We start from the raw sequence: 12,780 nt of genomic DNA, 5'->3' as shown, positions 1-12,780 counted from the left end.
TGGTGGAAAACCCTAAATGATGGAATACATTAATATCATTTTATGAATGAAGAAAGTATGGGACACAATAAAGAAGATTACATAGATTGTGTGTGTAGTGGCAACGAATTATGAATCAAAGAGTGTGACTCAGGGTAATAGTTATTTTTCATGTGAGGAATATGTGTGAGCTTAATTATATTTTTACAAGAAAGGAATTTTTTCTATTTATCATATCATTTCAATTGTTGTTCCCCAAAATTTATATAAATAGGGTAACACATTATGTTGTTTTTTAACCTCTTAGTAGAGTAGTCTTTAACATGAATTTTTATATCCTAATTCTAGAAAGCCATATTTCATAGAGCTCAATGAAAGATTATGGTCACCATCCTTACCATGGTTTTCCTCTCTAACAAGGCTTTCCATGATACCAAAAATCTTGATGCATTGTGATGTTCTTTATGGATGTTGAATGTGATAGTATTACACATTATTTCTAGTTGTGTATATTGGTTTCTTTGGATTTTTTTAAGTTTAATTATCAGATTTATTGTTGAACTAATTCACCCCCAGCCCCCCCAACCCCCCCTTCTTAATACCTATTTAGACTAACAAAATTTTCATCTATTAGGAATAATAAGCATAAAATCCTATGTTGATGTTTCTTAGTAATTACAAACTTCCTAGTAATCCTTAAAAGAAGAAACTTTTGGCTAAACATCTTTAAGGAATCTATTAACCTAAACCTTTTGCTAAAATCTTGTCCAACCTACACATTAATCCTCCTAATCCTCCACTCAAAAAAGAATAATTTGATAATAGGAAATCCCTATTCATATATCAAATAAGAGACCCACTATGAGGTCCACCAAGAATGGTTTCTTCCACCTTTCCATTTCCTATAACTTATCAGTGTGATAATAAAAACCTCAAGAAAATACCACCATCAACACTTCCCAAATATTATGACTTAGTGAGAGAGGATCATGACACCATTATTTTTGAGTTTTACATCCTTTTTAGAATCTATGAATTCACTACCAATACCCATAGACTTAAATTTTTCCTACAATTCTTAAAGTGTTAGCATAAAGATAGTTTATGATATTAGGGGGAATGGTGTGCATGATTAGAGTGAAATAGAAGATTATCTCATGACTAAATACAAATAACATTATAGAGGAAATAATTTAAAAATATATTATATTGTTAAAATGATAGAAAACGAGGATAAAATTCTGGAAGACTACGTATCAAGGTTCATGTTCATCTTAAAAAAGAATAGTCAATGTGAGCTCAATGAGTAATCAAAAAAGATACTCTTCCTTATAGGAGTAAATGAGGGATGCATAAAAGCATTGGATCTTATGGTAGGAGGAGATATCACAAACCTATTAAGATGAGATAAATAAGATTTTCCTAAATTACGCTAGAGTTGTTATAAAGAAGGGAAGAGGTTACTGGCCTAACATGGGGAAATCCAAAGGTATTAGTGTTTCAAGATCAAAGATCACTCTCCTATTGTCTGAATTCAATAAGGATAGAATAAACAACATGGGAAATCATCTAGACACATGTAAGATAAAAATAAACATGAAAATGTTGAAGCTATTTTGGTTGAATTATGTTCCCACTATAAATAGAATAATAAGGAAAGTAGATGCCAACTAGTGGCTAACTTGGAGGCTAAGAAGAGGCCCACTTAGTTCAAATGAGTCCTAAGAGAGGATGATTAGTTATTTTTCATTTCTAAAAGGAAATCATTAGATCAAAGACAATTATGCCAACTTTTTTTTGTCCTTTTTCAAATTCTTTTGGTAATCAGTTATAATCACAATATAATCAATAATGTTGGGAAATACCAAAATAAACCCTAGAATAAACCAAAAACTTAATGACCAAACTAATAAAATCCTATACCTCAATGGAAACATCCTTAAAATATTTGGTTAAAATCACAAACCAATTGGAAGTATCCTCAAGGGAATTGGAAGTAGCCCTAGAATCAGTGTAAACCACTACAAAGGAATTGGAAAAAATTACCTTAGTGGAGGTGTGGGAAGTAATGGCCTAATTATTCATTTAAGATCTTGCAACAACCTCAAAAATTGTAATTAATTCCACAAAACCCATCTACAAAAACTATTTTTCATCCAATCAAACCTACACAATTGCCAACTGTTGATCCAAATACCAAGCCTCCATAGAAATAAGTATATTCATCAGATATGAATCAACAACTTGTACATGCAATAAACATCAATGATATTCAATTTGAGGTTAGGAACTATCCTAGAAGAACCATCTACACATATAGTTATGGAGGTATCCCCTGATGAAATATCTCAACAATAACTAGTTGAACCTCTTGTTTAATGAAGTCTAGTACAAAAAAGTCAATAACCTTCCATTTCCTTAGAGAATTTACCAAGAGATACCATAAGTTCAAGATGGTTATATTATTGATCTTCTTGATTATTCAAAACACATTTACTTCAATATACTCTTATTGAGGGGCATTTAGGAAGTACCTATCTATACTAAGCCAATTAGGGAATCTTGTTTGAAGAAGCTTGGAATAAATTGTACCATATTAAATTGAAAGAACTTTAATTTACGATGTTTTAGCTCCTCTTTAGTATGTCTACATTATATACTTGAACTTAGAAAACACACTCTTTCTTCCTTTTTCTCTCTCTTAGGTGAAATTGACACAGGACCTAACACATCCTCCTTAAATTCCCTTTTTCCTATCATGCAAAAAATCAAGCTAAGATATAAGTTGTATGCATCCTTCTCTTCCTGGGTCATGTTTCTTGATTATGATCTTGATTTCTCGATCTCCAATGTAATTGCACCTACACCATTTTTAGTCCTAAGAACTTGAGATTATCCTTTTAAGTTAGGCTTCTTAGGGTATAGGTCAATCTAGTCAACCTATACTAGTATAGGTCAATGGGGTTGACCTATGTTCCTAGGGTTTTGAATTATGGGCCTTGATTCTATTTCAAATTTAAAGGGTTTCTCACTTACTGTAGTCAAATATGTAGGGGCAATCTTATGAATCCACTATAAAATGGCATCATTGGGCATGAATGGATGAAATATAAAAGTGATTTAGGAGAATCTTGGGTACTTTGATAATCTTGCATGAACCAAAAGGATTTCATGTTATTTTTTCTTGTCTGATGTTTGTGGAATGACCCTTGTTCATGTTCATTCTTTTCATGTGGTTGGTTTCTTAATGTGGACCTATCATGGATTCTTATCCTATGTTTTCAAAAATTAATTCCATCATATGTGAGAGTTATCCTTCTCATTTCTCAAGGCATACTCATTTTCTAGCATACTTGGTAATGTGTGGGTTTTGGCTTTTGCAAGGTTACATATGATATCAAGGTTTTATAGGGCCTTGGGAATCTCTTCTTGGATCATGTATAGATCTATCTTGGTTACTCATGGATGTTTTTTTTCTTAATTGTAAGGTCACTAAATTCTTCTTTAGGGAAGGATCTATATTTTGTACTATATTTCTTGATAGGATGACTTGTGGTCTTGTTGGATATATAAATTGAGATCTAGGATTAGAAAGAATAAATAAAGTTGGATAGAAAGAAGGTAATAATTTTTTTTCTCTAAGCCTAAGATCCTTATCTTGTTAATTGTAATTTGAATGTATATGGCTACAAGTAGGTAGGTCTTTTGCTAGGCATGTTTCAAGAAGATTGTATCATAATATTTACATTGAATACAATATAATTGTGTAGCTTGGGAGTGTCTTTAGGCCATCCAAAATTTCTTCAACAACCATGTGTGGACATCCCAATATGATACAAGAGAAATTGCAAGGTGGAAGAAAAGGTCTTGGTCTTATCCATGTTAGAAATAGACATTACTGGGAGGGGGGGGTGTGAATCAATAATTTATGAACTTTAGTTGCCAACTAAATATTATTTATTACTTTGAACCATACATAAGAAAATAAAAAAATAATGCTGAATAGTAATAGTAACCATGCACAAAGATAACTCATAACACCATATTTTGTTAACTAGGGAAACCTTGGCCAAGGGAAAACTATGGTGGGAATGATACCCACAAAGATATATTGATATATATGTTCCTTGTTAGAGGATGGACCCTATTGGGAGTCAATGAGTAAATTCAATATAGAGAGTCCCTGTTAGGAGTTATAGTACAGTAGATGCAAGATGAGCCCACTGCTCGAACATGCACTTCCAATTACAAGAAGAGATCACTACCGAAACAAGTGATTATTCTTTAGGTATATAGGTGCTATAAATTCTTTCTTGATTGATCTCTAACCTCAGCTAGATCTTGGATCACAAAATAAACTTTGCATATATCACTTCATAGAAAGTTCGCATATCACAATTGCTCAACACAACATATCACAACACATTTGAATTCACAAGATGTCCTTTGCATAAATACCATGAATTTTCACAAATTCTTGCTAGGTTGGCTAATACCATAATATACTTTTCCAACTTAGAGTAAACATCTAGGATGTCGGCCCTAATTGGTCAAGTAATTATTTTGTAAACAAAATAATTTATTTACCTTTAATTATGTTGTTCTATTTCACTAGTAAAACATGAATATCTCTTTTCTATACAGTCCATTCTAATGTCTGAGATTATACACATCATTTTCAACATGTATACTATCCCCATCTTACTTCACTAATCATAATATGATGTTAGTAACAAGTTACATACAAAACAATACACTGTTGTAAACCAATTTCATACTTGGAAAATTTTTTGGGTACCAAAAGCTAAGTATCTTTGTTTCTAAGGTTTTCTACAAGAATGTACATCATGTGTTGCCATAAATGACAACAATTACATATCTTCATTAGCCAATTATCAAAAATCTCCCCTTTGGCATTGATGGCAACAAAATAGAGAAAATTGGCTAAGTATTAAAAACTTGTCAAAACCTTACATTAATCATCTTTTACAACTTATCCATCTTATATATGCTCCCCCTTTCAATATGATTTTACAATTTTCTTATGCATCTTCTCCCCCTTTGACATCAATGACAAAGGTTGGAATGTCAAAAACTGTCAAAAATTGTTCATCTATTGTCAAAAACTTTGTTTATTTGCCTTAAACTAATAATATCTTCATGCAATTGTCAAAACTTTCCTTGAGACTATTTAAATCATTTATCCATGTATCCTTGGTTGTTTTAGCAGAGGTAAGAATTTCACATAGGGCATATGATGCAATCTCAACTACATTGAGATTAGAGTATAAGAAATTTGAATAGGTGTCCTTGGCTTTGACACACTCCTCCAACTGTCTCTCAATAATAGATATCTTTAGAGCAATAGACTCTCTGAATTCTAATAATCTCTTCAAAGTTTATTATTTATGAAGTTCCAGTTTCCTGATATCACTATGAACACTAGCCACTTGTCCTTCAAAGTCATCAACTTTGTTGGAAGGTTGCACTATATGTGGTTTGGTAGAGCTTCTAGCTCACTCAACTTTCCTTCAATCTTACTATCAAAATCATTGGTCAACTTACAAGATAAGGTACACTTAATGTACAATACCTTTCCATCTTGTTGACATTTCCAAAGTTCCTTGATACAAGTATCAAGACTTAGCAAATCATTTTTGATATTTTGACAAATGGTGATAAATAAATTAGCATCATTTGAAATCTGGGCCTTTAACTCTACAACATTCAACAAATTTGTAAATTCTTCATCAAAAGATTTTAATGCTGCTTGTGCCCTCTATTTAGGATCTACCTCCTTATGATTGACTACCAAGCACTATTTAATCTATCAATTATTTGTAGGCTCTTTAATTTCCTATTCTTCTTAATTAGTTTTGTCAGAGATGAGATCAAGTCAATTTGATCATCATCATCACTTGTTAGGCTAGCAAGAAAAAGTAGAGTAGTTGAACTAGATGGTTTAGATTCATCTTCCCTTTGCTTCTTCTCTGCTACCTCTTTAATTCTTCTCTCTTCTTTCTCTTTCTCTTCCTTTTCTTTTCTTTCATTCTCTTTTTTTTCCTCATCCTCTATTCTCTTCTTCTTTTCTTCTTCTATTTTCCTTTACTTTTCTTCCTCAACTCTTCTTTTCATTTCTTCTTTAAGCAATTCCTACTTGGCTTCTTTGATTTTTCTCTTTTCTACCTCTAATAGCCTCTTTTCCTCTTCAATTTGATTCAATTGATCTTGAATAACCCCGACTTGAGATTTAGGTTGTTCAACACTCAAAAAGGTTATTTTCATCAATGTTAATAGTAACATTGGTTTGGTCAATTTTCATATTGTCATTACTTGTTGACACTTCCAAAGTTCTAGGTTCTAGTGAAGGTGTTGCCTTAGACTCAATCATCATTTGATTGATAACCATAGTTGTTTCACTACTTATTTTATCCTACTCACCCACCATAAATAGAAATGGTCTCACCTTGTTTCTCAAGTAAGGTGCCAGATTGTTAAATGATTTCTTGACTTCTTCCTCATCAACTTTCTTACATATGGTCCTTATCATATACTTCCCAAGTTCTATATCCTCTTCCCAAGCTAGTGCTTTCTTCTCTATAAGTATGCCATATACTTTCTAATTTACAATGCCTTTAATATCCTTAAGTTTCATATTATTAGCAATTATGTATCTCACAATAAAGATATCAATCTAATCTTTCTCAATAGTATTATATAAATTGTAAAATTTTTTTATTTGAACAAAGTTCCCTTCATTTGCAATGGCTAATTTTATCTTTCTTTTCTTATTGTCTATTTAGAAATAGTTACTTTTTCTACCTATTTTACTTCTTGTTCTTGTTCTTGTTCTTCACTAGATTCCACAATTGTCAACAATGTCTTTCATCTTTTTCTTGGTCCAATAGCCTATTGCTTGACTCTTTTAATCTTGGTGGTCACAACTTCCACTAATCTTTCTAATTTTTTCTTCGGCTCACTTGGTTGTTTAGATGATACTATAGCATATGGAATGCTCTATTTTGAAATATGTTTATGTAATAGACACTTATAAAGGTTCCACATACATTATTCCTTGTTTCATTGTCTACCTACTTCCTATGACTTACTTTTTGTCATACCGGCCTACATTAGATCTTTCTTCATTATTGTCTCAATCTTCTTGTGAGATTCTTTCTCTAAGGATGCTTGATGGGCTGATTGGGTAATCTCTTCATATGTCCCAAATCTATAATTAGCTTGGTCCTTCTCAGAGTTCAACAATAGATCAATATATCCAATTGCTACATCATCATTTAGTTCATAACCTAAGGGATCAAGAATGTTTCCTAAGGTTCTACTACTTGAATATGAGTTAGATCTATATCAACCAAACCCATATATTATTTTTGAATATTTCTACAATTGTAGGTATAATTCTGAAACTTTGTCTCATCTCATTTTGAAATGTTTTCATTTATCAAATTTTTTCTATCCAAGATTTTATCTGCTAGATGTCTTCTACATACATCTATAATCTTCTCCATGGTACATCTCCCACTACTCATAATTTTAGTAATTGATAAGTATGTAAATCTCTTAAGTACATGAAAGAATATATGATTGATCAATGATTGAAATCTAAATACACCATTCTTGGTCCTCTTGATTTTCTCTATGTTTTCTAGAATTTGTATTCTCAGAATTTCACTTAGGTTAACTTGTTCCTTCTCAACAAATCTTATAGGCTATATAGATGAATCTTGCTAACAATTCTTCAATCTTAGAACTTGCACAAATAGAGTAGGCAATGATTCTACTTAGAACTATTACATCATCTCGTTTAATGGTGTTGATCACCATGGCCTTCCCATTATAAACTACTTTTGTGTAGCTCTCAACTTTCTTCTTAACAAGTTTCTAACCTATTAGGTACACTGCCTTGTTTACTAAGACCAATTACCTCATGAATAAGGTCAGCTGAAATATCAACTACATTATTTTCCAAATACACTACATTTTTTAGACTAATGGATAATGTTGAATTAGAGTTTCCTGCTATGAGTTTCAAGGAAACAACCTTCAATTTCAATCTCTCCTCATCCTCAAGATTATGAACTACTGACATATCCATGATTCTATCAAATATAAACTTAATGAAAGAAATTTTGTGGAGAAATGATAAAATACCTCTTTCCAAAAATAGGGTTTTAGTATGAAATCACCTTGTAAAGTTACTTATGAGTGCTCTATTCTTTTGATGTGATTGCAATGAAATGGTAATCAAGTTTGTACTCCATTTTATTCATTCAAATCAAACTTGCATTAATTGTGTACTTTGCAAACACAAAAAGCTATCAATTACATTCTAAAATCAAATATTTGCTTGAGATCTTTGTTCGATCTTCAAATGCTACCCAAGGTTTAGTATTAGCATTAGTTCATGTCATTTGGATTGTGCTAATATAACTTACATTTTATTCAAAAGGTATCTTAAGATTCTCCTACTTCTCTTATATTGAATGGATTAGGCTGAAAGTGTTTATCTAATGAACTCATCTCATCTAGTTTACCTTAACAAATTGATTGATGTCATTTTCCCTAGAACATCTTGGTGGACCCAACGTGAACCTTCATTTGTTTGATCTTAGTCATTATATTTTCCCCTTGTATGCATCACATTTATGTTTGTATATTTATATTTTATAAACATAAATTTACAACAACAAAATTTCTTTGTCAGATAATCATTTCATTTCTATTTAAAGAAAATACAAAAATAATTGCATTTCATTATGAGAAGCTTATTTTACTTTCAAGATTAATGACTCTTTGTATGAGTACTTTGATGATAAAATTCATTAGGGAGCCTCATTAGGTGTCTATCGGTGAAGGTGTGGATGTAATTTTTAGAATGATCTAGAATAACTAAGGGCGGGGGCAAGTGGGGGGTGCGTGGAAGGTGAATTAGTTATCCTTGAGTCTAGATGTACCAATTAAACTCTTAAACACTTTAAAACAACTTATATCTATCTTTTCATCCATTCAGTCTCTATAGCAATATATTAGTAACATAAACTTGCAATCCACTATCCCAATAGTAATTAATTGTAGAATGTAAAACATTAACAGTAAATCAACTCAGATAACATCCACACAAGTATAACACTAGGATTTAATGTAGAAACCCAAATTACAAAAAACCACTAGTAACATGATATCAATATTTCACTCTTTTAAAGTGAGCTCTATGAGGAGCCAACCCTCTTAAAGGTTACAATATACACTGTTGGGTGTGAACATGTTAAAGAATTTAATCACCCTATTATGAGTGGCCTTGTTAGAGGACTTAATAAAATTCTATTAGAATGTCACCTTGATTAAAGGATTTACAAATGACTATTAGGCCAACCTTGATTAAAGGATTTCAAACTGATATAATGGCTAGAAAGTAACAACAAGTTGATCTAAATAAATATAACTCACTTTGCAAATATATATCATAATTCAGTTCAATAGTTGATTCAATGGTTGGCCTCCATTATCATCTTCATCACTAATTCACTTGGCAACCCTTCAAGCAATCACTCTTCACCTCAACTCTTCATTATTTAGCCTTCTACTCAAATTTGCCAATTAATGACATCAACAACTAATTGAATCTCTCTAAGGTTAGCCCTTATGCTTTCTTAAATAGGAAACTTAATATTTTTCCACTTAAACATCACTTTTGATCTTAGGGTTTGGTTAGATTCATCAAATGCTTCTATCTTTTGTTTCCTCCTTCATACTCTAGAAACTTCTCCTTGAATCCATACATAGAAATAGTCAAACACAATTTTCCTTGTATTAAATGTTCCAACTCATCAATCCTTATCTTCAACACACTTTACATATTCAAATAATTCAACTATGTCATTTAAGAAATAATATCCCTTCTTAAAATAATAAATGGTGAAACTCACACAAAACTGTGTTCTTTGGACTTAGTCATCACTAGATAGCTTGATCATCACTACACTAACTTACTTGGCTTACACTATCTTCACTTGGTCCAAATAATGGTGCTTAGTCTAACTTCTCTATTACTCTATCTTTTATTGTTTCTCAATTGACACTAAAATTTTTCAGCTTCTATTGTTTACTTCATCAACACTAGCATATCTCGGCTTCAACTATACATTCCTTAATCTTCTAGAGTCATGCTTGGTTAATTCTAAGTATATGATCTTTATTGATCATCTCTTCTAGGCTTCAACACAACTATCTTCTTCACTTAGTTTTGTAATTAAAATAACATATTGTCTTGTCAAATTCCATTTTTTCAAATGCCCATTGTAATTCCTCATAACTACACCTTTTCACTAGGTCCTCTTGCTATCTCTCCTTCTCAAATTGTCTTCATCAATCATCTTGATATGACACTCTATGCAGTTAGCAACTATCTCACCAATAAGGTTTGACATCAATAAAACCATAAAAATTATTTCAATTGTAGCTTCCAATAATAATGAATAAGGTCCTTAGTGATCATATTCATCCATAATCTTCCCCTACATCTTTCGAAACCAAGCTTTATGACATGTTCTTATTGTGGCTTCCTTTGTGTGAACTTGTTTACAATATTGAACCTACTAGGTTAGTTCTATTTTATAAACCTTCCATAACTATAACATGGTCTTTCTTAACTAACTAACCAACCCTTCATCACTCTTAAGGGATATCCTCAAAATGATAAACCTCTCATTGTTTTTAAAAGGAAACCTAACTATATTATGGTAGATCGTACTTGTCAAACACAAAAAAATCCTCAACCTAAAATTCTAGTTGTTCCTACTTCTTCACCCCCTTTTCAACCAATACTTCTCCAAGAACCACATTCTCTTTGTTTAGGAGAGAGCATGATTTAGTTAAGTAGTTACATGCCACACCTGCTAAGATCTCTATGTGATAACTTCTTCAAACTTCTCCTACTTATCAAAAAGCTTTACAAATTGCTTTATCCACTCTTCATGTTTGTCCTTGAATAAATACAACATTAAATTTTCTTAAAGTGTATGCATTCCATACTTGTTCCTCCACAAATAATATTTACCCTATAGGATTTAGTTCCCGAAGAAGTGTAAAAACAATATGATGTCATTATGGTTTTCATTCTCATCAAATGGAGTAACATTCAAAGAATGTTAATTAAAATTAAAATTGTCTAAAATGTGTGTTATTTAGATATGTTAAAATCCATTAAGGCTGATATGACTCTATTTAACCTAATAAAATTCCCTTTTTTTTAATTTGATAATATTTCTAAGAAGGCTTTTTTAATCATAAATTTTCTTATCAAAGCTGGCCAGGTTATCTTAGATTCCCCAATCCATGTGATTCCTATACCTTTTAATTAAGTTCTTATTTTAGGAAAACCTTGTTTGCATAACATGTATGGTATTCCTTCAATACTTCATCGCAAAGTAAAATTCATATATAATAATGTGATGCATACTCTTCACATAGATGAAAAACCCAATAGTTATATAAACACCAAATCTTTGAAGACCTCTCAACCTAGTGAAGAAAAGAAATAATTGAAGCTTGAGGTTAAAACCCAATTGATTGAGGAACCTTATTCTTCCTCTCTCTATGAAGATGATTCACTCCTACTTTCATTAGAGAATACAAGGTTTCCAAACCTTACCTTTATGAAACCTAAAGATGAAACTGAAACTAAAAATTTTATCCCCATTCCTATTTGAGGAGATTTGAATAATAATTTAGTTTTTTCTTTGTCCAATGAGACTAGTAAAACTACTAGTCCTAATTTTTATTACATAGTTACCTATGAAGCTCATCTAACTATTTCAAGCATTGCTTCTAGTTATAGTCTTGGTTATCACTTCTCACTAAACATGGATTTAATGATCAAGGTTGTGGAAAATTTGAACAAGGGATTCATGCCCCCTTAGTAAATGATGGTCATGAATATACTTATAGTTTGGGATTTAGTCCTTATAAGAAACACACACTTTTTCCAAAATGTAATCACCTTTTTAGTGGGCTTCTTAATATTTTTAATTTGCATCTTATTTTATTAGATCAAAAACCTTTTTTGGATATATTTTATTTAGATGATGCTATAGAAGAATTATTAGGATTATATGATCAACTACCCTCTTTCCATCATAATAAAAAAGGCATATTGTTTTGAACACAGAGGCATATTTTGGAGAAGTTGATGTTGAACAATGCTATAATCTTACTCCACCTTTAGAATACAATCAATAAAGTAAAATTTTAATCATTGATACTCTTGATGTGCAAATGGACCCTAATAACCCCAAAAAAAAATCAAAATTAGGGAGTGCCTAAATGAGTAAAAGCATAAAGACTTACTAACCTTCTTCTTGAATTCTCAGATATCTTTGGTTGGTTATATTCGGACATGTATGGTATTGATCCTAATATTGTTACTCATCACATATTTCTTTCTCCTAATGCTAAATCTGTTAAGAAAGATATTCATAAGATGAATCCTAGTGTTTCTCTTCTTGTCAAGGCTGAAATAGAAAAGTTTCTGCATGTCACGTTCATATATCCTATTTATTTTCTCCCTTGGATCTCAAACATTGTAGTTTTTTCCATAGGTGAGAACAAAATTAATATGTGTATAGACTATTGTGATTTAAACAAGGCCTCCTTAAAGGATGATTTTCACCATTCTAACATTGATATGATTCTAGATTCTATTACATGGCATGCATTATTATCCTTCACAAATGGATTTTTAGGATACACTCAATTATTTACTCCTTATCATCAATTTAAGACCAC

Source organism: Cupressus sempervirens, chromosome 3 (genome assembly GCF_028749045.1).
Source record: "Cupressus sempervirens isolate cs-2001-9-10 chromosome 3, ASM2874904v1, whole genome shotgun sequence".
NCBI classification, from domain to species: Eukaryota; Viridiplantae; Streptophyta; class Pinopsida; order Cupressales; family Cupressaceae; genus Cupressus; species Cupressus sempervirens.
This window is presented reverse-complemented; position numbering follows the sequence as displayed.